Raw genomic sequence first — 27,598 nt, forward strand, 5'->3', positions numbered from 1 at the left:
CAACATCCCCTGTGATGCAGGACAATTGGTAATCTCCTCCATGTACCTCTGTGTAGTAGTGGTGCGTGGTATGCAATGCAGACCTCCCCATGTTGGTGCGCAGGAGCCCCTCCACTGTTCACAGCTCCAAGGGGCACCAGGCGGTCTTCTCACACAGGTCAGCAAAGTGTCTCCCTGCAACCTGCCAGACTTCACCACCAGGTAAGTGTGATCGCCAATGCCTCAATGTCTACCACCACAGCCTAGCAACTCCACAGCTCCTCTGCATCCCATACTAGGTCACAGACGCAGGCCCAGCGAGGCCTCCAGGGCATGGGGACTGTTCACGCTTTCAAGGTTTTGGCTGCCATGGTGTTGCAAGGAGTGCTTTATGAAAAGTGATGCATCACTGGTTTGTTCCAGCGATGCAACTCTTTTCATAAATGTAGCCCTGAATCTGCTTTTCCTCTTCCACTTAGACCAGCCGTGGCCCATGCAGGTAAGAACAGTAGTGTGGTGGGGCCAGGTGGAGGGGTATGATGAGGGAAAATTAATTATTTATTTAATTTTCCCTCGTCATCGGCCATCGAAATCCCCCTCACCCGGCCCCACCGCTTTTACCTGCCTAGGACTCTGGCTGGTCATTCTGGCTGTTGTGGAGTTTGGGGGGATGTTGATTTGTGCTGCACTTAGCTCTGACTGCTCCGTTCTGCATTCCATTGTTTTTCTTTTCTTTTTTTCATTGGAGGTAAACTTATGGGCTATTTTTGCCTCTAGAGGCAAATAAGTGATGTTGGGCTAACTAACGTGTTTTTTGCCGCTTATTGGCCTTTCATCACTTTTCTTTTGCTAACGTCAACATTTTTATCGCCTTGACACTAGTTTTAGCGACAATTCTCACCACATACAGCCAATACTAATGCCATGTAGCTATGTATTGTAAATACATCACTAACAGGGTGATAGTTTTGCCTTAGCACCTTCCGTGCTCATGACGAGGCACGGTGGCGCTGTGCTCATGATCCGCGTGGCGCTCACACATGGGGATAATTCCCCCACTGTGCTGAGCGTTCCATTGAAATGGGCGTGGTCATGACGAGCTCAGCTCGTCATGAGCACAGTGCCACCATGCAGCATGACGAGCCGAGCTTGTCATAAGCACTGTGGTGCTGCGCACTTCCCCATCCCCCCAGCGCAGCAGGGGAATTAGACCCACGGCGAAGGGGTTAAGAAAACTCCAACAAACTAAAGCTAACGCTTCAGCTGTAGTTCTTGTAAATATACCCCAAAGTTTCACATATCGCCAATTAAAGGATTTTCTTGTCAACTGTGCTGTCTGAACACCTATACCAACCGTTGGCATGCACCAATTCTTTAGCTTCCTGAGTCATCCCATTGATTGTTAACCAGTTAATGTCCCTTCAAGGAAGTAATCACTTCATTGTACTTTGTCATCACCGTAGGTGAAGGTGCACAGGTGCGTGATTCACTTAGGAGCTCTATATATGGCCACGGTACAGCTATTTTACATTCAGCCCATAGATCACTTGATACCACAATCTCAAAAAAAGTATTCAAATGTGTCCACAAAACCTTCAATATTTTCACAAACCTGTCAGCCTGAGAATACCATTGAACAGGATTCTTTCTTAGTTTAGGGACGTTGCTTGTGAATGTTGCAATAACCCCTTGACTCCATGGCACATGAACTTGCCCTCCACCTAGTATTTCCCTCATAGGAATGTCAAAGCATCATCTTTATCTGGGGGTATTGGAGGCTGGTTAGCATTTACCTCTACATGGTCTGGTTGCTTCTTTTTCTATTCCTGCTTTTTTATCTATTTGCTCTGTAATCAGTCAAAATTGCTCCATTCCCAAGTCATTTGAACAGTTCAGCAATGCGTAGCTTCATTCCTAAAGAGCGCACAGTGATAATCGCTTCATCATCTAATTGTGCCCTAAACCCTTTCTGTGAGGGAATGCTTTTAGAGAGATCTACTTCCTATTTCTCTGCTAAGTCTGTTAGTTTCTGGTGTGTAGTAGCTGCACACCTTGTCATTTCCTTACTCAGGTGTCTCAGTTCATTTTCCTGCTATTGATTCAGATGTGAGATGTCTAAACAATCCCTGATGATTCCTGCAAGTTCCACCATTAATTTTTGTACAGCTAGGAGTCTACCCCTCCTTTGACTTATAGAAAGTGTCTCTGTAACTCCTATTCCTCAATATTCTTATCAATCCTTGGCTCTTGGATTACGCCCAGTCTGATACCAACTTCAACTGCTCAGCGTCAAACGTGTATGCACATTGACACAATTAAACCTCAGACATCACCAAAACACAAATACATGCAATTCCAACACAATAAAATAAGCACCTAACAAGTGCCTATTCACTAGCTAACAGATGGCTCATGGGAAATTACAGAATCTGCAGTGGGAAGAGGAAAAATATCACATTCAAAACAACAGCTTAAACACGAAAACAGGCCTTCAAGTCCAAACTAGATGGCATCAGCAGTTAGGCTAACTCGAGTAAATAAAATATGTTACTGTATATGTGTTCCTATAATTCCTAAATATGATTACCTACTACAAATGTTGCTCTTCTTCTGCATGTGTTATTCACACTTGAAATGTGCACAAGTTATATGCGCTTAATTTTCGAAATGAGGAAATGTGCTCCATCAAACCCATTCTTTTATATCCCTATTTTGCATCCTGTTCCTACTTCATATCCACTTGCATCCACCATGATCACAAATTGTTCCCAAACAACGAATTATGTCGAACATGGCACATTGTTGAATCTCATTTCGGTCAAATTAACGCTTTTCTCCAGGTCTTGTCCCGGCACAAACCGAGCACTTTTTTACCAACCAAACTAACATTTCCACCATTGATGCATTGCTTTAATGAACACGCGTAAAATTCAGTGAGGCCTAAAAACGAGCACATCTGTTCGTTGGATTCTGGCCTAGTTGCTTTAACTGCTGCTGAAATATGACCCTTGAGCAGCCAATGGCAGTAATCCAATAAGTCACCCATGCTATTTCTGTGCACTGAGGGGATGCACCTGTGGACACATTCTAATTGCCTTCCAAAAAGGTAGTAGATTGCCTATCTGGCTTAATAGAGCAGCTCTAATTAGCGCTCCCTGTTTCTCAATGCAATGATACACAAATTTTAATAGAGCAGCTCTAATTAGCGCTCCCTGTTTCTCTCTGCAATGATACACGCAATGTTTACAGTGCATAAGCTGAAAGAACCGCCCCTTGACCACAAGACTCCCTGTCACATGGAAAACATCTTGCATCCGTGTTGTACACCCACTGGCTCCACACAAGGGTTCCTGTGGGAAACTTCTCATCCAACCTCAGCAGCACACGCCTTAACAGTAGCCTTCGTCAGCTGCAGGCGCTTGTGTGTGCACAATTAAGCACTTCGCCCATCGGTTGCTATACTCAGCTGAGTTGGAACACTTGAAAATGCAGTGCACCCCGTGGCCGCATGATTTGTGCACCTGTCATGCACAGGCCACTGCGGCCACTCGGCAGCTCACAGTCCCAAACACTGAACAGAGCCTCTCCACAATCGTCACCAGTATGCAATAAAAACAGAGAAAGGACCAGCATGGCCCTGGAGCTTGTGATACCGAAGCTCGACTCTTCTGTATTGATAACATTGATCCCCACATCGCCTCTCGTTCAGTTCTTAGTCCAAGTTGCATACATGCCAACATTTTGGAAGGGGAAAGTGGGAGATTTAAAAAGAAAAAGAATCGGGAGTATGTATTTCTCCCATTGACATCTATTGAATCAGAAGCAGTTTCTGCCGGAGACAGTCAAAAGAAACTATTTCGGCTTTAAAAATCTGGAGTCTCCCACCCGAATCGGGTATATTACCATGTGTGAGTTTGTCACCCCTGTGGTAAGTCTCTGACAATGTGCCGTTGTTAATAGAGTAGTACAGCAGAGCAAATAGGAGCGATGCAGTACCACCCTTCAACCGCTAAGCAAACCATCCAAAGGAATCCTCCTTTCACCTGACATTTGAAAACTTTTCAACACATTTATGCCACACAAACCTTTCATTTTGTAAGAGTTCTTGAACATCATTCCCATTCTACCTTCCACACACACTACTTCATTACCTCCCAGCCCCTCTGTGCGTACACACACCTGGATTTTAGAGACTAAGAGAAAAAGGAGAGGAGCAAGCCTCATTGTTTTGCTTTTCCTATTTTATTGAAACTTTTAATTAATTTAAGAAGGCATGAAATATGAAAACCAAAATTAGCAGAAACTCATAAAATCTTAGGGGCCAATTACCAGTCTGGCGGTCCACGGACTGCCACAGTCTTGGGCGTGCGTAAGTCTCTCCAGCACCATATTACGATTAGGGTGGTCAGACCGCCATTGCCCGCTGCAGCGGCCAGGGTATTGCCATTCCTTGATGGTATTGCGGCGGTCAGGAGGCCACAATATTCTTGGCAGGACTGCTGCTGTTCGCCAAGCATATTACGAGTTTCCTCTCCGTCAGCGGTGTCATGGAGGTTCTTTCTTCATGAAGACCATTATTATTATTATTATTATGTTTCTTATATAGCGCCTGAATCGACCCCCGAAGAGGTATCTCCGCGCTTGCTTTGGGAACCCATCCTGGCTTTTCCCTGTGAGATAGCCCCTATAAGGCATCCCCAAGGTGAAAGCCAGGCATCCCGCCGCGGGGGGGCCGTTGTGGAGATTAAGCAAGCTTAATGCCCAGAGTTGCAGAGTGTGAACCCATGATTAGTTCAGGCACCGAAGCGAGAATTGTCGAGTCCATGGACATTTGAGCTCAAGACCCTGCCGCGTCGGGAATTGAACCCTGGTCCCGGGTCTGACCTCTGCTTCAGGGTCTGCCTGCTCTAACCAGTGAGCCACACTTCTCCACCATGGCAGAGAGAAAACAAAGGAGACCCTGCAGGTCCCCCTGTGCATCCCCCGCATGAAGGGGGGCACAACATGTGCCCTCCTATGTGCATGCACCACAATTCCTGCACGGCAGGGAGTTTTCAGTCCCTGCTGTGTAGGAACTGTTTTTGGCATTCCCATTGCGGTGCACATTTTCTGGGGCACTGCCTTTGTAACGCCAAATACTAGCTTGCCAGACAGGAGGAAACTGACAATCTGGCAGGTGGTCTGGCAGGTGATCAGACCATGGCGTTGGTGGTGCGGGCGCAGGGTGGGTCCCGGCCCACCACCGGTAAAGTTATAATCAGGCCCGAGTGTTTTTAATATTTCATTTTTGTTTTGGTAATAATTTCCTTTTTTACGTGGTAGGTTTCTGACCATCTTAGGGGGCTGGAATTCCTACTTTAAAATTGTTTGCATTAATTATTAATAAAATGGTATTATTTTCATTGGTGTTATTGTTTGCTCGTTTTTTCTGTTATAAGTGTTACCATTATCATTATATTATTATCAGTATTATTATGATATTATCATCAGCATATTGAATTAGCAGAAGCAGCATAATTGATCTTTGTTTGTGACTCTTTCTCTCTAATTTGCATGTTGTTCAGCACCGTACACTGATAACAAAATGAGTGGAAGCAGATAACAAGCAACAGGAGAATAGCTTGAAACATTTGCAAGAAGAGTAGGAGGAGCATGGAGGGACAGAACAGGAGGAAAATGCATGTCTTTTTAGCAACAGCCCTAAAAAGAATGTTGCATCCTAATCCTTCATTACGAGTGGTCCGGTGTTGGGGCTCAATTGTATCGCACACAATGATATTGTTATTCATCGGATGCAATCAAATATATCACCCAGTTATGAGTGTTGAAGAACCGGGTTTTAGAACCCAGCGGCGCCAGGGATAACGCCCGATGTCTTCAGATTCCCCTGCCTTGGCAAACAGAGACACGGGACACTTCTTGATGACGTCAAAGACCAAATTTATTGGCTGCAACCAGGAACAGAGGTCTACGAAGCACAACACGGGTGGTTCGCTAGAGACTGCACAAATTCAAGGAGCGGAGCATCGTCTTTTATGCCAAAAATCACATTCCTGGCTAGCATCAATTACATACACACTGACCAATCAGATAATGACATTTTAAACATATCGCATGACGACAATCCCACTTTCCATTGTCCAGCCCACCAGAAATGACCAAGCAAATTCCAATATTCCTGTTCGATCAGGCCGGACAAACCCATCATAAAGACCTCAACCCAAATCAATGATTAAGCCATAAAGGAAGGAACAGAAACAGATGAGAAGCAAGATAGAAGGGTGGGTGCAGTGTACCATAAACTCAGCAATGTCCTGCTCTTTGATCTCTATCTGACCAGCTGCTTAACAAGGAACTGGCTCAGCGAGGTCAGTCTCGGGCAAGGGAGTCAGTTCGGCCAGGTCACACAAAAGTCAGTTAAGGTGTACGTGTCCCAAATACTCGTTCGGCCATAGTCATCGGCTTATGTGAGGGCACCCACACAAAATGGCTGCCGCACACAAAATGGAAACCGAGGGTTCAAACGAAATCCCTGAATACGTAGTGTTCTCATTGATCGGTTATTATGAAAACACTCGTACACACCGCACTCGTGATTTGCGGTCCGCTGATACCAAAATTGTCTATATCCGACTACCTTTATTGCACGGGTTCAGAATCTCTGAACCACGGACCCTCGAACTACGGAACCCCAGACCCTCCTTTTGCCCTTACATAGGCAACAAACCCAATCCCATGTCAGTCTGAATCCAGGTCTATATTCATCAGATAATCAAGATGTTGCTGTAGCGTCATCCTAGTACTTAGTACCTCTCTCTGGACAGGTCTCCTAGCACACGAAGTGGCACAGAGGCCACAAATAGCAGGAGCACCCTGTACACAAAGACAGAACAGGAAAAGGATAGCTAAGATCATCCCAATAACCACCAGAACCTTCCATCCCAACGTGGATATCAATCCCCAAAACCATCCCATCAACGACCAATCTCCCTTGTCTATATGTACAGAGTCGGAGATCTTTTGTAGTTTGGAAATGGCCTGGAAGACTGTTGGAGCTTTGAATGGAATGAAAACGCAGCAGCTCAATTGAATCAATTTACACACTCCACCTCTATCTGCAAGTATGACATCAAGTGCAACTCTATTCTGAAGTGTCATAAGTCGATCCGACTGAAGCTCAGCAGTCAAGTTACTAAGGGCACCGGCAGTTTCGACTATGGTGGACTCAACCACTCTCGTCAACTGGCGAATGTTCCTGCTGTTAGCCATCGGTCCCCAGAATGGCAGAAAACCCTTAAAGAAATCTTCCAACTCTTGCCCTGCGGTATCTTCCTTGTTGAAGACACCTCTACAACTCTCATCTTATGGTAATCTGCCGCAGCTGTAAAAGTGGGAGGCAACAGGAAAGAAACAAAACATGTGCCCGAGAAGTCAGGGGGCAACCATGTATACACTTTTTCGTAGCAGATGAAATAGGTACCCTTAGCTGCTAGAAACGCTGGGGAAGTCTGAGACGCAAATACATAAGTCTCAGTGCAAACAATCTTCCCTAACTGAGCTCTCGGATTCTTGCCATTACCTTGCAGACAATAGCGACCCTGATGGGGCACTATCCAAATCGGTGGAGAACTTTTCACTCGCTGGTTAACACTCAGACTAACTCCATATCCAGTAACGTTCCAACCAATGTATGGTTGTCTCTCATCTCTCGGAATAGTCTCATACAAACTAGTTCCTTTGACCATGTCGGCTATACCCTTGGCCAGAGCACTATTCTTCGGATTATCTTTCGCTGAACGTTGGGGATAGACACTATGGGCATAAATGAACATCGTTCTATATGCCCAAATAGAACCATTAAGGCTGAAAGGCATAACCAAGTAAGGAATACCTTTATCGGTCGTATGGGGCATTAGGCCACAAATCCAACAATTTGTTGTGTTCATAACTAGCTGGTGTTGGTGCAAAAGTTGAATAAAGGAATTGGTACCAAATTCCAATCTTCTGACTATTTCATGTTCGGGCAGAGGGTGAAAAGAATGAGAAGAAATAGTAGGAGGAGGTATAGGTTGCGTAGTGGGCATGAACGTCACTTTAAAAGAGAATGTCACATAACCAATTAAAAATATCATTAAGCTCAGCAACATGAATAAACACAATATTAAAAATTGTTTTCGAGTCATCAGTTTGCAAATTTTGTTCTTAAAGCTTATTGTCTCAACAGGTCTCTCCATCTCGAAGAACTCCATCCTCACTAATATGCTGCTCGCGGTGGTAGGGTGTTCTATGCTAAGGAGTGCCTCTGTCAGCCCAGGGCAACTCCCTTTGGCCAACCAGAACCGTCGACCTAGTGTCTCAGGCTTGCACTCCAAAGACTTGTCGACCGCGACCCTACAGCTGAACCCGAATGGCAGTTCGAAAAACAAAAATCAAAGTAGTTCCTCTAAGGAGAGTTAACCTGCAAACAAAAAAATCATAAAAAGATATGTATATCTTTATTTGTCCCGCGACTCTCGGTCGCAAATTATAACGGTCTTTGCCAGGCAATGTTTGTTCACGGAACAAAAGTTCAGGCTCAGTAGTGTTCAAGCGGTTCAATGGAGGTACAGCTTCTTGAAGAAGATCGTCACTTTCTTTCTCAGTGTTCGTTCCAATCAAAATGGGCATCGCTAAATGGCAGAAAACGAGGCACGGTCTCAGTCTCAGAGTCTGGAAGTCCCTTCTGGACCCACCAGTCGTACGGCAGAGGCAAAGGAGCCCTTTTGCCGTGTACGCCGTGGATCCAATTCTTTTTACCGTGCACTCGTACTGCGGAACGTGTCGACAACAACACGAGGAAGGGTCCTGTCCAGCGGGGCTGCTCGTTCTTGGTCCGCTGAAAATTCTTAATCAGGATCCAGCTACCAGGTTCAATAGCATGTCCTGGATCTTCAGAAGGCTGTGGCAGAGTGTCATGAACCTGTTGATGCAAAACACGCAATTTAGCCGTCAATTCATACAAGTAGTCAAGCAACACAGGATGTTCAATCTCACTGAATTTTGTCGGTCTTGGCACACCCCAAATGTTCGCCGGGCGGCCAAACACGACCTCATACGGACTCAAGCCCATTCGTGAATGCACAGTCATTCTAGTGGACAAAAGGGCTAGGGGCAAGGAATCTGGCCATTGTAAACCAGAGCTCGCTTGAATTTTGGCTAATTTTAATTTGAGAGTGCCATTATAGCGCTCGACTAAACCAGCTGATTGGGGGTGATTTGCAGCGAGAAACGTCTGCCGGATACCTAACCCATCACACACTCTCTTCATCACTTGACCCACAAATTCACTCCCATTGTCACTCCAGATCATTCTCGGCAATCCAAACCTAGGGAAGAACTCTTTGATAAGGGCTTTCGCTGTGGACAAGGCAGTATTGTCCTTCAAAGGGTAAGCTTCCACCCATCTAGAAAAAGAGCAAACAATCACCAACACATACTTTAGGTTGTTGCACCTCTCCATGTGGATGAAATCTAGCTGCAAAGCCTCGAACGGATACGTTGGAGGAGCAAAATGACCAGCTGGAGTTGGAATTCCCTTACCAGGATTGTACATCAAACACACCAAACAGTTCTAAACCAGATTCTCTGCACACTTAGGAATTCCAGCATTCTTCCAAACCGGAGCCAACAACTTGCAAATCCCTTTCACGCTGATATGTGCCATTCCATGAGCCATTGTAACAACTGGAAGCACATACGCATCAGGTAACAATCATCTTTGATGCTCTGACAAATCAATCCAACAACCATTCGAATCCAGTCTACCCTTACTCTCTCTGCATTCATTCAACTCTTTCTCTGTAGCTTTAGCTTGGATGGATTTCACACTCTCGATCGTATCTTCACACATGCTTCTATCTGGAACCCATCTCGCCGGACCTGCAACATACATTCGGCTCATCACATTTCTCGCAGTTTCTTTCGCGACCTCATCTGCAAACGCATTTCCGCCACCAACATCATCCGTAACTTTCTTATGCGCACTGCATTTCACAATCGCTACTTGCAATGGCAAAGTAAGTGATTCAAGAAGTTCATTCACCAACTGACGAGGCTGGATTTCCGTCCCATGCGAAGTCAGGAACCCACCTCTCTCCACAAACGTCCAAAACTATGAGCCACACCAAACGCATACTGGCTGTCAGTATACACAGTCACTCGTTTTCCTTTCGCCAACACACACGCTCTCGTCAATGCAATCAACTCTGCTGCTTGCGCTGAATTATATGGGATACGTGCAGCTTCAACAATCGTATGCAAAGTCGTAACTGCATATGCCGCAGTCGTATCTCCATTCGGAAGCTTGAAGCACGACCCATCAACCCACAAAATACCATCACACTCTGAAAGAGGAGTATCCCTAAGGTCTATCCTCCCTTTCGTTTCTTCCTCAGTTCTAAGGAAACAATCATGCTGTTTTGTGTCATCTGACTCAATTGAAATCGGCAACAACGTGACTGCATTCAACGTGTTGCATCTCTTAATATGCACATGACTCGCTTACAAGGTCAATTCGTAACCCGACAATCGAGCACTAGTTAAGTGCTGTGTCTTGGTACGATTCAACAAGGTATCCACTGCATGTGGAACCATCACAATCAGTGTATTGTCCATAACCAAACCAGCAGACTGTCAAATCGAAACAGCCGCTGCTGCTGTAGCTCTCAGACAACTCGGCAACGCTCTAGCTACCGGATCCAAAGTCGACGAAAAATAAGCACATGGACGCTGCTTATCGCCAAACTGTTGAGTCAAGACTGACAATTCACATCCCTCTCTCTCATGGACATACAATGTGAAAGGCTTACTGTAGTCGGGAGTACCCAACACAGGAGCCAAACACAACGGATTGCGTAATTATGAAAAGCTCTTTTGACATTTGTTAGTCCAAGGAATAGGATTAGGAGTATCCTTAACAGTAAGAGCTATCAAAGGCTTCGCGAGCAACGAAAAATTAGGGATCCACTGTCTACAGTACGACGTAAAACCCAAAAACGCACACACTTCTCTCTGTGTCGTAGGCACACTCATTTTCGCAATCGCTTGAATTCTTTCTGGGGTCAGTTTCCTTCCCTCCTTCGATAAGAGGTGACCTAAGTAGGTAACTTCTTGTCGACAGTATTGCAACTTCCAAAGAGAAACCTTGTGATGGAAATCAGACAAGTGCCGTAACAACGACAAAGTAGCCTCTCTACAAATCTCTTCATTGTCAGCAGCAACTAACAAGTCGTCAACGTACTGTATAAGAGCAGCACCATCAGGTAAAACCAACAAATCAAGTTGCGTCTTCAAAGCTTGGCTATAGATCGATGGACTTTCACAGTAGCCTTGAGGAGCGCGCTTAAAGCGGAAGCTTCGTCCTCCTAAAGAAAATCCAAAGATGTCTCTACTTTCCACGGCGATCGGGATGCTGAACAAAGCATTCTTAAAGTCAATCACCGAAAACCACGTGGCTGTAGCCGGGATCAAAGTCAACAAAGCGGTGATATCAGGCACAACAGGAAATTGCGGAACAACGATCTTATTCACCTCGCGGAGATCGATCACGAACCTATATATAGGAGGCTGTGAAGAATCAGTTCTCTTCAGAACAGGCAAAACCGGACTATTGTTTATTTATTTATTTATTTAATGACATTTATAAAGCGCATACAATTACCCGTGGGCGTCTCTCGGCGCTAAACTGCAATAATGTCTCTCCCTGAACAGATGAGGAAGAAATTGCACACATTACCTCTCGTTTCCTCAATCACACCTTTTTCAATCAGATCATAGATGATCGCCAAAAGTGCTCTCTCGCCATCATTTGAGATACGGTACTGTGGAATGCTTGGTAACCTAGTATTCGCTTTCAACGTCACAACATATGGCGGAATCTCTAAAAGGTCTACATCGTTCGGACCAGTAGCCCAAAGAGAATCAGAGATCACTCTCTCACCCAACGTAAGATGTACTCCTGACAGAGAACAATATAGTGTCGCATACAATCTTTTTAATAAGTCCAATCCCAACAAGTTCTCACCACAACCGGTCGTCAAAATGAGGGGTGCTTCGAATCTACGAGGTCCAACAGAAAGAGACAACAGAGTAAAAATCAGATTGGTAACCGGGGCGCCAGAAAAAACGACTGAAACATTCTTTAAGCCAGACAAAGGTGCGCCAGGGAGTTTAGAGTGCATAAAAGAACTCTTCGAAGCACCAGTATCCAACAGAAAAGGTTCTGACACATCTGATGCAATCACTTCAACATAGGGTCCACTCTGATCTACTGGAACTGAAAAAACTCCCTCTCTTTGTCTATGGCTGTCCTAGCAATCATTACCATTCACTTCCTCACCTCCGACATAGTAATCGTCCGCATAGTACTGTGCCGTCCTACCACACGCACCATTCTGCTGATCAAAGCTATTCATAGAGTTCTGTGGAGGCAAAGAACGCGTATTCTGACCATGACCTCTACCTCTAGGAGCTTGTTGACCACCTCAACCTCTCACACCAAAAGCACCATTTGTGCGCTGTAACAGAACCGGACAACTACTCTTGAAATGGCCCTCTTCTTTGCAATATGCACACTGATTAGGACCTACGGGAAAACGTGGTTGAGAAGACTCGTACCTTTGCGAGTTTCTCAAATATTGCTGATTCTGCTGATAATCGCGCTGATTATTACAGGGCGGATAAGCTTGCTGTAGAAGAACTTTAGTCTTCAACTCCTTAGTCTTCTTATCCGCTTTCTCGATCTCATCCTTGTTCCTATTTTCATAGTACTGGGCAGCAGCTAAAATCTGCGCTGACGTGGAAACAGCCCAAGCACTCTCAGAATCCTTCAACCTATTGCACAATTCCGGAAGCAAATTATGAACAAATTTGTCGACAAACAATCTCTGACCACCTTCGGTACTCATGTCCTGACCACTGTGGTCCACAAAGGTCTCTTCGAACCGCGTGAAAAAGTCGGACACAGTTTTGTCTTTCTTCTGCTTGCACGAGGACAACTTGTCCCAATTAACACGCACTTCAGGCATTAAAGTCTTCATATAATTAATAATCCTACCAGGAAGGTCAGTAATCAAATCCTCAGGCTTAGCACCACCTACTTGTCTATTATCTGCATCTCTAAGATTATTCCATGTATCACCTAATTCATGCGCATGATCCGTGTGACGAATCTTACCCCAAATAGGCTGTGGAACAACATTCCCAAACAACATATCTATGTCTGCCAGATTCATGATACATGAACCCACAGTCTGAGTTAGCTCTTTATAGTACCCTGCTGGATTTTTGCGCGGATCAGGCAAAGTCTGCTTAAGCGCTAAGACTTCAGCACGCTTCCAAGGAACATGTACCCAAACACGCTGAAAGTGTGCAGGAATAGGCGTATTAACAGTTGCATCAGCAGGTCTCCAAACTGGAGGAACCTCACGCATCGGATATTGGCGCGCCTTTCTCCTAACTGACGAATCAGGCTCAAACAGTGGCTCAGATGAAGATGCATTCCGTAATGACAACAACGTCCCAACTGCTTTCTCAATCCCGAGACCCACAATAGTCCTTTTCGCAAACTCGGAACGTATATGGTACAACTCAGGCGGAGTTTGACCTATCTCACTATCTTCCCATTGTTCACGAAGGAACGAACACATCATATCGAAAACGTACCGTTGTTTCGGTGCTTCCCATTGCTGGAAAACATCCATAACACCCTCAAGATCATAATGTGTGGGATTCGTAACCCATTTACGCGCCAAATTATCCAACACTGTCCTTTCATCAGGACTAGGCAACTGACTACGCAATTGCCTACGCTCGACAACAGGAGACATACCCAATGAACCCAACAGAGGAGAAAAGATACTCACAACTGCATCAGTCCTTCTCTGTCGAGCAGAAGGAGAAGGTGACAAAAGAAGAGGAGACGGAGCAGAATGAGAGGAAACCAAAGTCGGAACAGGAGGAGTATACAAGACAGGCGTAGGAGTAGCAGACGAAGGAGGTAGCAAAGTCGGCGGCCCTTGAGAAGGCTGCACCAAAGGAATAGTAGCCAACGGAAGAAGAGCTAGCTGTGGAGGAATCGCAGGTGGCAAAGCAACCGGAGGTTGGACAACTACAACTAGTGGCGGTACCATAGCATTCTGTGCATAAGGGGGTGGCAAACTCAATAGATGCAACATTAAAGGATCTTTCGCAAGATCTTTCTTCTCGTCTTTTGGTTGAGGTGGCAAAGCTGGATAGCACTTGTCTACCGCTAGTTCACGGACCCTAAGCATCTGTTCGCTCTCTTGTTCTTCTTCATTATCCCTAAACTGTATAGCAGCTTGCACCATTGACATACCTCGTTCTCGTTTATTTTTCTTCGCTAACTTAATTTCTTTCTGTTTGGCTTCTTTTCGCCATAAGCGGAAAGAGTCAAACATTGCCGGCCGGGCTTTCTTCTTGAACAGTTTAACTTCGAGATTGTCTAAAATCTCAGTTTCAAAGCTACCATAACGGGGCCACTGTAGGACACCGTCTTTTCTCGTGTATTTTACCCATATGTCATTATACGCGACGGGGCCCACTCCATGTTTTACGTAGAGCTCATAGGTCGGAGTTCCATTTGGAGGAACCAAACACGAATCCTCCAATCGGGAATCCCTAGTACAACCAAAACCAAATATCTTTCCAAGTCTACTAAGACCAGGCATCTTCGCTCACTAGTCTAGCTTCAAACTTCATGGGAAATCTCAAAACGATAGTCTTGTGAATACACGAGTCCCTCGGCTTTGGGGCCTGCAGGTACCAAATCAAAGCGATCCCGAAGGATACCCAAACAAAACTAAGGACTGGGAGACGCTCCACTCATACTTAACTGAAATGTCGATGGCGTCACCAGAAGACCCGTCTATTGTCTCGTTCTACAAATCGTCTAATGGCTCCAAGACAGGGCGACAGTCAGGGCAGCAGTCCTTCGTAGCCGTCGGAAAGCGGGGAACCTCGCAGCAAAGACTTTCGGACCACTACGACATACAGGGGTCAATGAAGTGGCAGGCCTTCCTCCAGAATTTCCACACGAAGCTCCTCACGATCTTCGGGCTTGGACCGGTACCGCTGAAGTCGCCCCATGGGCGCCAACTGAAGAACCGGGTTTTAGTACCCAGCGGCGCTAGAGATAACGCCCGATGTCTTCGGATTCCCCTGCCTTGGCAAACAGAGACACGGGACACTTCTTGATGACGTCAAAGACCAAATTTATTGGCTGCAACCAGGAACAGAGGTCTACGAAGCACAACACGGGTGGTTTGCTAGAGACTGCACAAATTCAAGGAGCGGAGCATCGTCTTTTATGCCAAAAATCACATTCCTGGCTAGCATCAATTACGTGCACACTGACCAATCAGATGATGACATTTTAAACATATCGCATGATGACAATCCCACTTTCCGTTGTCCAGCCCACCAGAAATGACCAAGCAAATTCCAATATTCCTGTTCGATCAGGCCGGACAAACCCATCATAAAGACCTCAACCCAAATCAATGATTAAGCCATAAAGGAAGGAACAGAAACAGATGAGAAGCAAGATAGAAGGGTGGGTGCAGTGTACCATAAACTCAGCAATGTCCTTCTCTTTGATCTCTATCTGACCAGCTGCTTAACAAGGAACTGGCTCAGCGAGGTCAGTCTCGGGCAAGGGAGTCAGTTCGGCCAGGTCACACAAAAGTCAGTTAAGGTGTACGTGTCCCAAAGACTCGTTCGGCCATAGTCATCGGCCTATGTGAGGGCAACCACACAAAATGGCTGCCGCACACAAAATGGAACCCGAGCGTTCAAACGAAATCCCTGAATACGTAGTGTTCTCATTGATCGGTTATTATGAAAACACTCGTACACACCGCACTCGTGATTTGCGGTCCGCTGATACCAAAATCGTCTATATCCGACTACCTTTATTACACGGGTTCAGAATCTCCGAACCACGGACCCTCGAACTACGGAACCACAGTGTGTCCCCAATAATAAAAAGTAACACATGAATTTTGGTGCTTACTGCACCGAAAACCTCATGTCCCAGGTATTACTGATCACTGCTGGCAGTTTTGGCCTGCCAAAACGTTATCTGTCCAAAACCTTGTGAGTATTATCCACCAAACTCATAATTCCTGTATGTGAATTATACGGTCACTCATAACTCGGGCCATAAAATGCTGGAGCTGAAATGGCAAGATTCAATATCTAGAAGGGGGAGTCGAATTTATTAAAGTATGAGATATCCTACGAGGCTAAATTATTTATCCCATTTCTTTTTAAATCCATCATACTGTCTACGACATTCAAGGTGACAATCTTTAAAGTTGCTAACTTGTTTGGAACCTCCCATTATTCATTTTCAAATGATTAGAATTAGTCACAGTAGAGATGGCCACATCTATAAATCACATATATCACATGTGTATAGAGCAGTGGATTATTAGCATCCACTAATATTCTGTGATTACCTGTAAAATACACTCTGCTGTTTGTTATATTTCATTCGAGAGCTTGGGCTCAATGTCAGTCATACAAGTGTCTGAATTTATCAATGGTGCAAAACTATTCAACCGACTTACTACCACTAGTTTGACATCGTTGTTAAATCAATGTACGGGTCCTGAGACTCAGTATGGTATATACCATGTATACATTCTATTCTATTCTATTCTATTCTATGAAGCAGATCCAAGAAGTCTTCATGGCCCTGATTCAAGTGAAAAGGACTACCCACCAAGTAACAATCAACACACAGATCCAGCTATGATGCAATAGAGTAAACCATGCTTGAAGTCCATCACTACCTTCCTGCTTCTTGGGAGTAGCAGTGTAGGAAGGTGGCTACCTGACTATGGTTACCCCAGATTTTTTGCCTGTGTTTAGCTGGTTTTCGACTTAGTTGGCCTGGTTCCCTGCTAATCAGGGCCCCAGGCTATCTGCTCTCTCTGTAAAATGGATTCCATGTACCCTCGGTGCATAACTAGATTGGCTTGGGTCACCTTATCAGCCCCTGTACAGAGCACTATAGGTGCCCAGGGCATAGGTGCATCCAAGGCCTACCAGGGGCTGCAGCATATCTTTTGCCACCCCTGGCGGGCTATCTAAATTGACACAACTGGCTGATCACTCAGCTGGGGCAAGTGGGTGTAATCACCCCTTGCTTAGATATAGTATACCTATATCTAAACCTATATCTGGACACATATATAGCCTGTAAGCCACTCCTATGGAAGGCCTCATCAATCCTGGAGGCAGAGTGCGTGGTTTTATGTGAGATGGTGCTCTGGCGTGAGCTGAGCCTGTCTGCAGCTGTCGGGAACAACTCCCTAAGCTGATCCGGGATAATGCCATACCATATACTCTTAAGCGCATTATAATCCTCGCGGTTATATAGCAACTTTGGTTTGGCTTTATCAAAACATGTCGTGTAAGGTGTCATACGAATTGGAATACTACCCCCTCGCCAGTTCTGGCGACGGGGGTAGCATTCCACCCTTCTAGAGGGAGAAGACATGTTACTTTACTGAAACGCGGTTGATTTAAAATGAGCCTCAGATCCACAAAATGGATGCCCCTGCCACAGACACGGGTCTGACCTCCTGCTGCTGACCGAAACCCGGCAGAGGAGGCCTGGACAAAGAGTTTCCTGTCACAGGGCGGTGTCAAACCACCCCAGACAGGAGATAGTGGATTGGAGTAGGGAGGTTTCAGTGAAACCAGACACTGCCTGGGGAGCACAAGGCTGCCCCTTGCAGGATCCGGCCAAACCGGTTCTGGGGCCTCCCAGCCCCTGTCCCAGCGCGGCCAGGATCAAAGGAGAGGGGTGTAACCACCCCCTTCCTGGGTCCCACCCATAGGAGGGGACCTAGCAGGATGTCCAACCCCCTAGATTCGAATAAGAGGGGGAGCAGTCCCAACGGACCTGAGATCATCCTGAAGAAACATAAGAAACGAAATCTGGACCCTTCGACTTTCTACACGACGTGAGAAGACTGAAGAATCTCCCTTGTGGTCAAGGAGTGACCACCCGGTGCAAACAGGCACCATCCAGCCCTCGACCCTTGCTTTGTTGCAGTTCCCGCCGGAACTCGAGCGACAGAGATCGACGAGATCAAGCTTGCCTGCCTTCTACCTGCCCGATCCACAGTCCCTGCAGAGCTGGGACCCGTGGAGGCGACCGGAAGCGTGGGGCACGCCATCTTGAAAAGGCCACGAGACGCTGACCGTGCGGCCCACGAGTGACCCTCGAAGCTGTACACCGGGGTTTGAGAAGCCCCAGCCCCGAGCTCCACTTGCACCAAAGCTCACCCCTCCACACTCGCTGAGTGCTGCGTGGGGCCCTTCTGCTTGTGTGCGCTCGACGCGTTGGCCCGGTCACTTGCCAGCTGGCTTGTGGCCCCTGTGCCGACGACCTTTGAAATCCGACTTGCTTTTCTGGTTGCTCCAGATCTGCACCAGCTCCTGTGAAAAGGAGCACCCACTCTGACCCTCCTGGTTCGAGTGATAAGCAATCTCCCGGTTCCGCGTGGATTGCTTTTGCCAAGTGCTGTTTGCTACAATCTTCAAGCCGACGGTGCTGACGGCGAGAGCCTACGTGGGACAGATCGTGACCTGCTCCTGGACGTCGCAGATGCCCCAGAGCCCACGTGACAGCGGAGAGAAGCCTATCGACAACCGCCTGATTGCGCCCGACATTGCCTGGTTCCGTCCTGGTTCCACCCTGGTCACTGCTGAGTGACCCAGACTCTGTCCCCTCTGCTTTCAGGTACTTTTCTACTTCGATCCACCCTTGGATCGCACCGGACACTTCTGCTTCACAGCGCCTGCAGCTGCAACAGCTCCAAGCACCCAGAACCTGCGTGACAGAACCCGACGCCACTTCGACCCTGTGCACCCACGGCCTGTGGGTGAGGTAACTTTGCAACGCCGGTGTCTTTACACTGGTACACACCTCTAGGGTCTGTGTCTAAAGTTTTGTGTTCCTAGGTTCAGCGGAAGTATCTTTTTATTCACTTTAATTGACTTTTACGCACCATTGACAGTGCATTGGTGCGCGCCGCACTTTCCGTGCTGCACCCGTCTCCTGTGGGCTACTCCCGACTTCTTCATTGCTTGTCCTGACTGCTCCCAGCGAATCTCTAGGCCCTAGGCCTAACCATTGTTCGTAAAGTGTTACTTATACCACTTTTTTGATATATGGTCTGAGTGGCCACCCGCCCTCATCCATAAACGTGCAACTTTATATGTGTAACAGTGCTTTTGATTTAACGCTTGTGCCCCTTTCCTCATAAAGAGTACTGGGGAGTAATTTAGAAATAAATACATATATTTTTATAATATATACTTGTGTGGTGTCCTTTCATTTGATTACAGGATTGTATGTGGTAAAACAAGCTCGCTTAACACGACCTCTTAAGTTAAGCCTTTAAGGCTGCTTAGTCCATGCTACCACTAGGATAGCTTGTCTACAAGGTTGACTTACAACCTGACATCTTTGGGGTTTGTTTGGACTGATACCCAGTGGTTCCAGAATTGGAAACACTACATATCAGGCCAACTTCTCACATTGGTGTGCAGCGGTGCGGATTTGAGCTTGCTGTTTGTTTTACCATTGCAATCTTTATCAAATTGAAAGATCACATCAAGTACCTCTAGGTACATATAAATCAAAAGCTTAGCATATTAAGTTCTACTGAACTTAGTAGTTGTAGATTAAAGGGATTAGCACACCCTGACTACAACTCACTAGCAAGGTACAGTAGGAAACCACTTAGTGTAGGTAAGTGCACCACTTACACCTCACTAGCAGTCATGTCTGATACAGATAGAGCCTCAGGCTCTGCTCCTGTAATAGTTGATCCTATAGGGACAACATCCAGATATGACAACCTTAGCCACAAAGACCTGAGTGCCTTGTGCACAGCCAGGGGGCTAAAAAAGGGCAGAGGCCCTACCATTCCTTCCCTAGTAGCTCTCCTAGAAAAGGATGACCTAGACAAGGTGAGTCAGACTCCCTTAGAAACAGAGGAAGGGATAAACTCCCCTGAGAATGAGGATCTTCAAGATGATGTAGTGGAGGAGGAAGAAGAAGAGGAAGGCTCTGATGTAGAAGAGCCTGAAGATCAGGATCAGGTGGGAAACCAGGTACAGGTTGCCAGGCTTAACCAGGCCAACTTGGACCTACATGGGAATGGAGGGGGCCAACACCACTCCAGATCTCATAACCAAATTCTCCCAGGTAATAGAAGGGAGAGATCTCTGTCAAGGGACTCTCACCTTTCTAGTGCCTCAAGAGAATCTCAAAGAGGAATGACTTCCTCCCAGAGAAAAGAGCATAGGGCCAGGATGAGGGCTGTCCAACTCCAGATAGAGAGGGAGGAGGTAGCTCTGGCTCAAGCTAAACTGACCTTAGCTCAAGCTAAACTTACCTTGGCTAGGGAACAGAAAATAAGTGGCTTAGATGCCACTGGTGGCAGCAAAATTCCTAAAGAGAAACCCAGGTCCTATGATAGTAGAAACCTGACAAAGATTGTGCCCCCCTATCAGGAAGGGGATGACATCCACAAATGGATGACTGCTCTGGAGAGAGCCTGCATGGTACAGCAGGTTCCTGAGGAACAGTGGGCAGCAATCTTATGGTACTCCTTTTCAGAGAAAGGGAGGGATAGGCTCCTCACTGTCAGACATGAGGATGCCAGCAATTACAAAGTCCTGAAGAGTGTTCTGATAGATGGGTTTGGCTTAACCACTGAACAGTACAGGTTAAAGTTCAGAGATACCCAGAAGACACAGACTCAGGACTGGACTGATTTTGTTGATTGTGCAACTAAGGCTCTGGAGGGTTGGCTGAATGGCAGCAAAGTACATGACTTCACAGGATTGTATAATTTGATTATGAGGGAGCAGATCCTTAGTAATTGTCAGAACCAGCTCTTACACCAGCACCTGGTGGACTCAGATTTGACCTCTCCCCAAGAATTGGGAAAGAGGGCAGATAAGTGGGTCAGAACCAGGATTAGGCCTAAGAATCAGGACAATAACCAGAAGAAGGAGTCTACCAAGCCTCAAGATAAGGGTGGGGATAAAAGTAAAGAAAACACTTCCCCAGGGCCCCAAAACTCCAAGAAGGGGGGTGGGTCCCAAGACACTTCTTCAACAGAGAAAAAGCCTTATTGCCATGCCTGTAAACAGGTTGGGCATTACAAAACAGACAGCTGTTGTCCCAAGAATGGCAATAAAGAAAACATACCTCCAAAGCCAGCTCCAACACCTCCTGTTACTGTCAGCAGTAATCCCCCAGGAAGTGGGAGCACACCCAGGAATCTGGGTGGGTTTACTTTTGGAGCCCAAGGGGACCCTGGCCTATCCAGGTCTCCATCCCCAAATGATCTTGTCTATGAGACTGGCATGGGGTTTGCCAACTTCTCTGTTTGCCCAAATACCTTGAGCAAATATAGGCAGGAACCCATCATCAATGGTTTGAAAGTGGAAGCTTTTAGAGACACAGGGGCTAGCATCACCATGGTGGCTGACTGTATAGTCCCCTCTAAGCAACTTTTACCAGGTGCCACATACCAGGTAACAAACATTGATGGTATCCAAACAAATCATCCAATGGCAGTAGTAAGTCTCAGCTGGGGAGGTGTCATTGGCCCAAAGAGAGTGGCAGTGTCACCAAACTTGCCTGTAGACTGTCTACTGGGTAATGATTTGGAAATCTCAGCCTGGGCTGAGGTTGAACAGGAAATCCATTCTAGAATGGTAAATTCCAATGGAAAGGTTAGTGGGGCTGTACTGGCTATGGCCCCAATTCAAGATGTCCTTCCTGAAAAGGTTGGTAGGGCTGAGCAACTCTCTGCCCCATCTTTACCAGAAGCTCTTCCCAGACAGAATAGCAAAGCTGTTATGATAACAGCAGAAACCCAAACTGAGTCTCCTCCTGAAAAGGTTGGTGGGGCTGTGATGGCCACAGCCCAAACTCAAACAGATATGTGTGTTGTGAAGCCTGAAATGATGGATCACTCCACCCAAACTGAGAGCATGGAGGAGGAAGAGAAATCTCCCCCTCACCAGACAGTAGGACAGGATCAGCCTCCTCAGGGAACTGATCTTACCCCTGATGAAGGAACTGCCCCAGAGGTTGTTAGGCCTGGCCTGACAGAGCCTCTGATGGCAGTGGACCCTTCTCAGGTGGGATCCGGTCTGGAGCAGGTAACCTGCCCCTCTCTACCTTGCCTTAGTCAGCCCAGGGCTGCAGAGGACAAGAAGGACAGTGAGACCCAGAGGGCCCCCTGTCAAATAAAGCACCCCCATCAACAGATGAGGGGCACCAAAACTAGTAGGCCTAGTAAGGTGAAAACTTTAAAAACTCCTGAGGGAGCCCCCTTAAAAACAGTTAGGGACCTCCCACAGATGGATTCTGTTGGGCACAGCCAAACCTGGGACCCAAAGGGCCCAAACCTGAACTGTCCCTCCAGCAAGCCAAACAGAGGGACCCAGCCTCCAGCTTTAGGTAGCCAGAGGTTGACCCTGAGAGCTCAGTGCAACTCAGTTGAAGAAAGAAAGGCACATATGGTGGAAGATAATTGGAGGAAGTTGAGCCCAAAAATAGTGGAGCCTCACTTCAATACTCCATATCCAAACCAGCCTTTAACTTTGCATAAACACACCCAAGGTAGTGATTCCCTATGGTGGAGACCCTCTAATACCCCTAGGGTGAGGGACTGCTTAGTGGACCATGAGACAGGGGGTACCCATGCTAGTGCAGGTACTTCCTTATATGGCCACTCAGGCAATAAAGGCTTACCTGGCCAAGGATAGCCTTATCTCCTTTCGTTTGGGGGGGGGTTATGTAGGAAGGTGGCTACCTGACTATGGTTACCCCAGATTTTTTGCCTGTGTTTAGCTGGTTTTCGACTTAGTTGGCCTGGTTCCCTGCTAATCAGGGCCCCAGGCTATCTGCTCTCTCTGTAAAATGGATTCCATGTACCCTAGGTGCATAACTAGATTGGCTTGGGTCACCTTATCAGCCCCTGTACAGAGCACTATAGGTGCCCAGGGCATAGGTGCATCCAAGGCCTACCAGGGGCTGCAGCATATCTTTTGCCACCCCTGGCGGGCTATCTAAATTGACACAACTGGCTGATCACTCAGCTGGGGCAAGTGGGTGTAATCACCCCTTGCTTAGATATAGTATACCTATATCTAAACCTATATCTGGACACATATATAGCCTGTAAGCCACTCCTATGGAAGGCCTCATCAATCCTGGAGGCAGAGTGCGTGGTTTTATGTGAGATGGTGCTCTGGCGTGAGCTGAGCCTGTCTGCAGCTGTCGGGAACAACTCCCTAAGCTGATCCGGGATAATGCCATACCATATACTCTTAAGCGCATTATAATCCTCGCGGTTATATAGCAACTTTGGTTTGGCTTTATCAAAACATGTCGTGTAAGGTGTCATACGAATTGGAATACTACCCCCTCGCCAGTTCTGGCGACGGGGGTAGCATTCCACCCTTCTAGAGGGAGAAGACATGTTACTTTACTGAAACGCGGTTGATTTAAAATGAGCCTCAGATCCACAAAATGGATGCCCCTGCCACAGACACGGGTCTGACCTCCTGCTGCTGACCGAAACCCGGCAGAGGAGGCCTGGACAAAGAGTTTCCTGTCACAGGGCGGTGTCAAACCACCCCAGACAGGAGATAGTGGATTGGAGTAGGGAGGTTTCAGTGAAACCAGACACTGCCTGGGGAGCACAAGGCTGCCCCTTGCAGGATCCGGCCAAACCGGTTCTGGGGCCTCCCAGCCCCTGTCCCAGCGCGGCCAGGATCAAAGGAGAGGGGTGTAACCACCCCCTTCCTGGGTCCCACCCATAGGAGGGGACCTAGCAGGATGTCCAACCCCCTAGATTCGAATAAGAGGGGGAGCAGTCCCAACGGACCTGAGATCATCCTGAAGAAACATAAGAAACGAAATCTGGACCCTTCGACTTTCTACACGACGTGAGAAGACTGAAGAATCTCCCTTGTGGTCAAGGAGTGACCACCCTGTGCAAACAGGCACCATCCAGCCCTCGACCCTTGCTTTGTTGCAGTTCCCGCCGGAACTCGAGCGACAGAGATCGACGAGATCAAGCTTGCCTGCCTTCTACCTGCCCGATCCACAGTCCCTGCAGAGCTGGGACCCGTGGAGGCGACCGGAAGCGTGGGGCACGCCATCTTGAAAAGGCCACGAGACGCTGACCGTGCGGCCCACGAGTGACCCTCGAAGCTGTACACCGGGGTTTGAGAAGCCCCAGCCCCGAGCTCCACTTGCACCAAAGCTCACCCCTCCACACTCGCTGAGTGCTGCGTGGGGCCCTTCTGCTTGTGTGCGCTCGACGCGTTGGCCCGGTCACTTGCCAGCTGGCTTGTGGCCCCTGTGCCGACGACCTTTGAAATCCGACTTGCTTTTCTGGTTGCTCCAGATCTGCACCAGCTCCTGTGAAAAGGAGCACCCACTCTGACCCTCCTGGTTCGAGTGATAAGCAATCTCCCGGTTCCGCGTGGATTGCTTTTGCCAAGTGCTGTTTGCTACAATCTTCAAGCCGACGGTGCTGACGGCGAGAGCCTACGTGGGACAGATCGTGACCTGCTCCTGGACGTCGCAGATGCCCCAGAGCCCACGTGACAGCGGAGAGAAGCCTATCGACAACCGCCTGATTGCGCCCGACATTGCCTGGTTCCGTCCTGGTTCCACCCTGGTCACTGCTGAGTGACCCAGACTCTGTCCCCTCTGCTTTCAGGTACTTTTCTACTTCGATCCACCCTTGGATCGCACCGGACACTTCTGCTTCACAGCGCCTGCAGCTGCAACAGCTCCAAGCACCCAGAACCTGCGTGACAGAACCCGACGCCACTTCGACCCTGTGCACCCACGGCCTGTGGGTGAGGTAACTTTGCAACGCCGGTGTCTTTACACTGGTACACACCTCTAGGGTCTGTGTCTAAAGTTTTGTGTTCCTAGGTTCAGCGGAAGTATCTTTTTATTCACTTTAATTGACTTTTACGCACCATTGACAGTGCATTGGTGCGCGCCGCACTTTCCGTGCTGCACCCGTCTCCTGTGGGCTACTCCCGACTTCTTCATTGCTTGTCCTGACTGCTCCCAGCGAATCTCTAGGCCCTAGGCCTAACCATTGTTCGTAAAGTGTTACTTATACCACTTTTTTGATATATGGTCTGAGTGGCCACCCGCCCTCATCCATAAACGTGCAACTTTATATGTGTAACAGTGCTTTTGATTTAACGCTTGTGCCCCTTTCCTCATAAAGAGTACTGGGGAGTAATTTAGAAATAAATACATATATTTTTATAATATATACTTGTGTGGTGTCCTTTCATTTGATTACAGGATTGTATGTGGTAAAACAAGCTCGCTTAACACGACCTCTTAAGTTAAGCCTTTAAGGCTGCTTAGTCCATGCTACCACTAGGATAGCTTGTCTACAAGGTTGACTTACAACCTGACATCTTTGGGGTTTGTTTGGACTGATACCCAGTGGTTCCAGAATTGGAAACACTACATATCAGGCCAACTTCTCACAAGCAGCCATAAAAGAGACAGTAAATCTACCCCAAATTCAATGATGTCTTTCTTCAATTAAGTCATGAAGGCGCGTCATACAAGAATGTCTATGCTTGCTATCTCATTGTTTCCCAAAGCATCTGAAAACCTGTAACTTTTGATCTAAGCCCATATAGCTGTTTGTTCTTCATATTGTAGGCATTTATCCATTTGTTCAGGACTGTGACACGCTGCTTCTTCGCTGTGAGGTCAGATTGATGAGTACATTTACATTTATGTAAAGAGAAGTAACTTGTGTTTTTGTTTGGTTTACATAGTTCCTCCCATTGACCATCATATATGATTCTAGATATGGTCCTGTTTAGGGTTGCATACTAACCATGCTGAGCCTTCAGTAATGTGCTATGGGTACCTATCTGGGTGATGAAAGTATTGTTCAAGCACGTCCATCCTCTATTAGGAAATGAATTAAGCCATTGTGTACAAAGCCTTTGTTTGACCATAGAATCCTTCATGTAGTCCTAGCTTCAACCCATCATAAAACAAATAATACAAAATATCCAGATGTGATGAACGTGCTTTCTCATTGAACTGTTCCAGCATTGCCAGATTCCTTATCAAACACCTGTTCAAACTGTGTTACATGAAGGCCCTTCAAATATATGCCCACAGTATGATTACCAGCCATGATCCACAGACCAAGTAGTGAGAAGTATGGAATGTGTACACGTGTCTTGTTGGTTTATCTGTTTTCCCTCAGCCCACGTGGTCCATTTATTTATATCAATATCCCATCACAAAACACCCTTTGTGGCATCTATTCCATACTATGAGAACTGAACGGCTCACCCGCCGTCTGTGTCATCAAAGAATACATTATATCAGGAGTTGTCCTGTACCCACTCAGATTTGTAGACAACATCATATATTATTAGGAACTCCTATGTGAAACTGTCACAATATTTTGTGGTTGTGTTGGCATGAGTCCCGAACATAGTTCTTATTTTGCACCTCGTGGGTGTTGAATACAGCGCTTGAACATTCAGCCAGCCTTGCTCATTACTAAATGCAGCCAACTTTCAAATGCAGGAAAGGAATATGCGCCAAGAATTATTTTTTTTTGTGCAGATTTGTTTATTCAGTTTTCTGTCAAAAGAAATACAGACACCTGTGCAACAGAAAGACATTTAGGTACAGACATTCTCATTTAGCAATGTGCGGCAGGTGTGCAGCTCAGGCCAGAAGTACTCAAGGTGCCCTTCGGAAAAGATGAGGAGATATACCTCTCATTCCTATATGTCACAAATATACAGGGTTCATGTGTGCATTAAATGGGTGTACTCAGCCACAGTCATGAGTCCGATTTAACATCTACTCACAGGCCAACCCGTCAGATTCGTTCCGACCGACTATTGGTCACTGTTGGGTGAATCGTATGCCTCTAATATGTCCTCCTGTTCTTGTTCCCCATCCAAAGCTGCGTCTCGCTCACGATCACTGTCATTTTGGTACTACCCTTCTCTCTGTTTTCCATTGCATTCCCCAAGTATATCCAACATACTCGACCACACCTCAAGATCTCTTTCCGCATGTTCATCTGTACACACTCTCTGAAGGCTACATTCCTCTGCCACCGCCCATTCTAACAGATCCACCCTCCATTTAGTGAGTGCGGGGGGACGGGACTGGCCGGTGTATAGCTATTCAGCATCGTGCCGGCAGCAGGCACAGTTGGGCAAATTGATATTGCATTTTTCTCCCCTACTTGGGGAGGAGATGTAGTCCCAGCAAACAATGACAAATTGAAATTTCCACGGCCACCCTTGTCACCCTATGCATTTTCTTGTGCACTTTACTTCAGCATGCAATAAGTTGTGTGCAATTCCATGCTACGTGGCAGAAAACTGGAGGTGTGATCCAGCATCTAATACACCCCGCCAGCCTCATCGTGAATGCCTTATGTAGACAAGCTGGGGTCAGGTTAGCGGGGTAAAGGAAATA

This window comes from Lissotriton vulgaris, chromosome 8 (assembly GCF_964263255.1).
Source record: "Lissotriton vulgaris chromosome 8, aLisVul1.2, whole genome shotgun sequence".
NCBI classification, from domain to species: Eukaryota; Metazoa; Chordata; class Amphibia; order Caudata; family Salamandridae; genus Lissotriton; species Lissotriton vulgaris.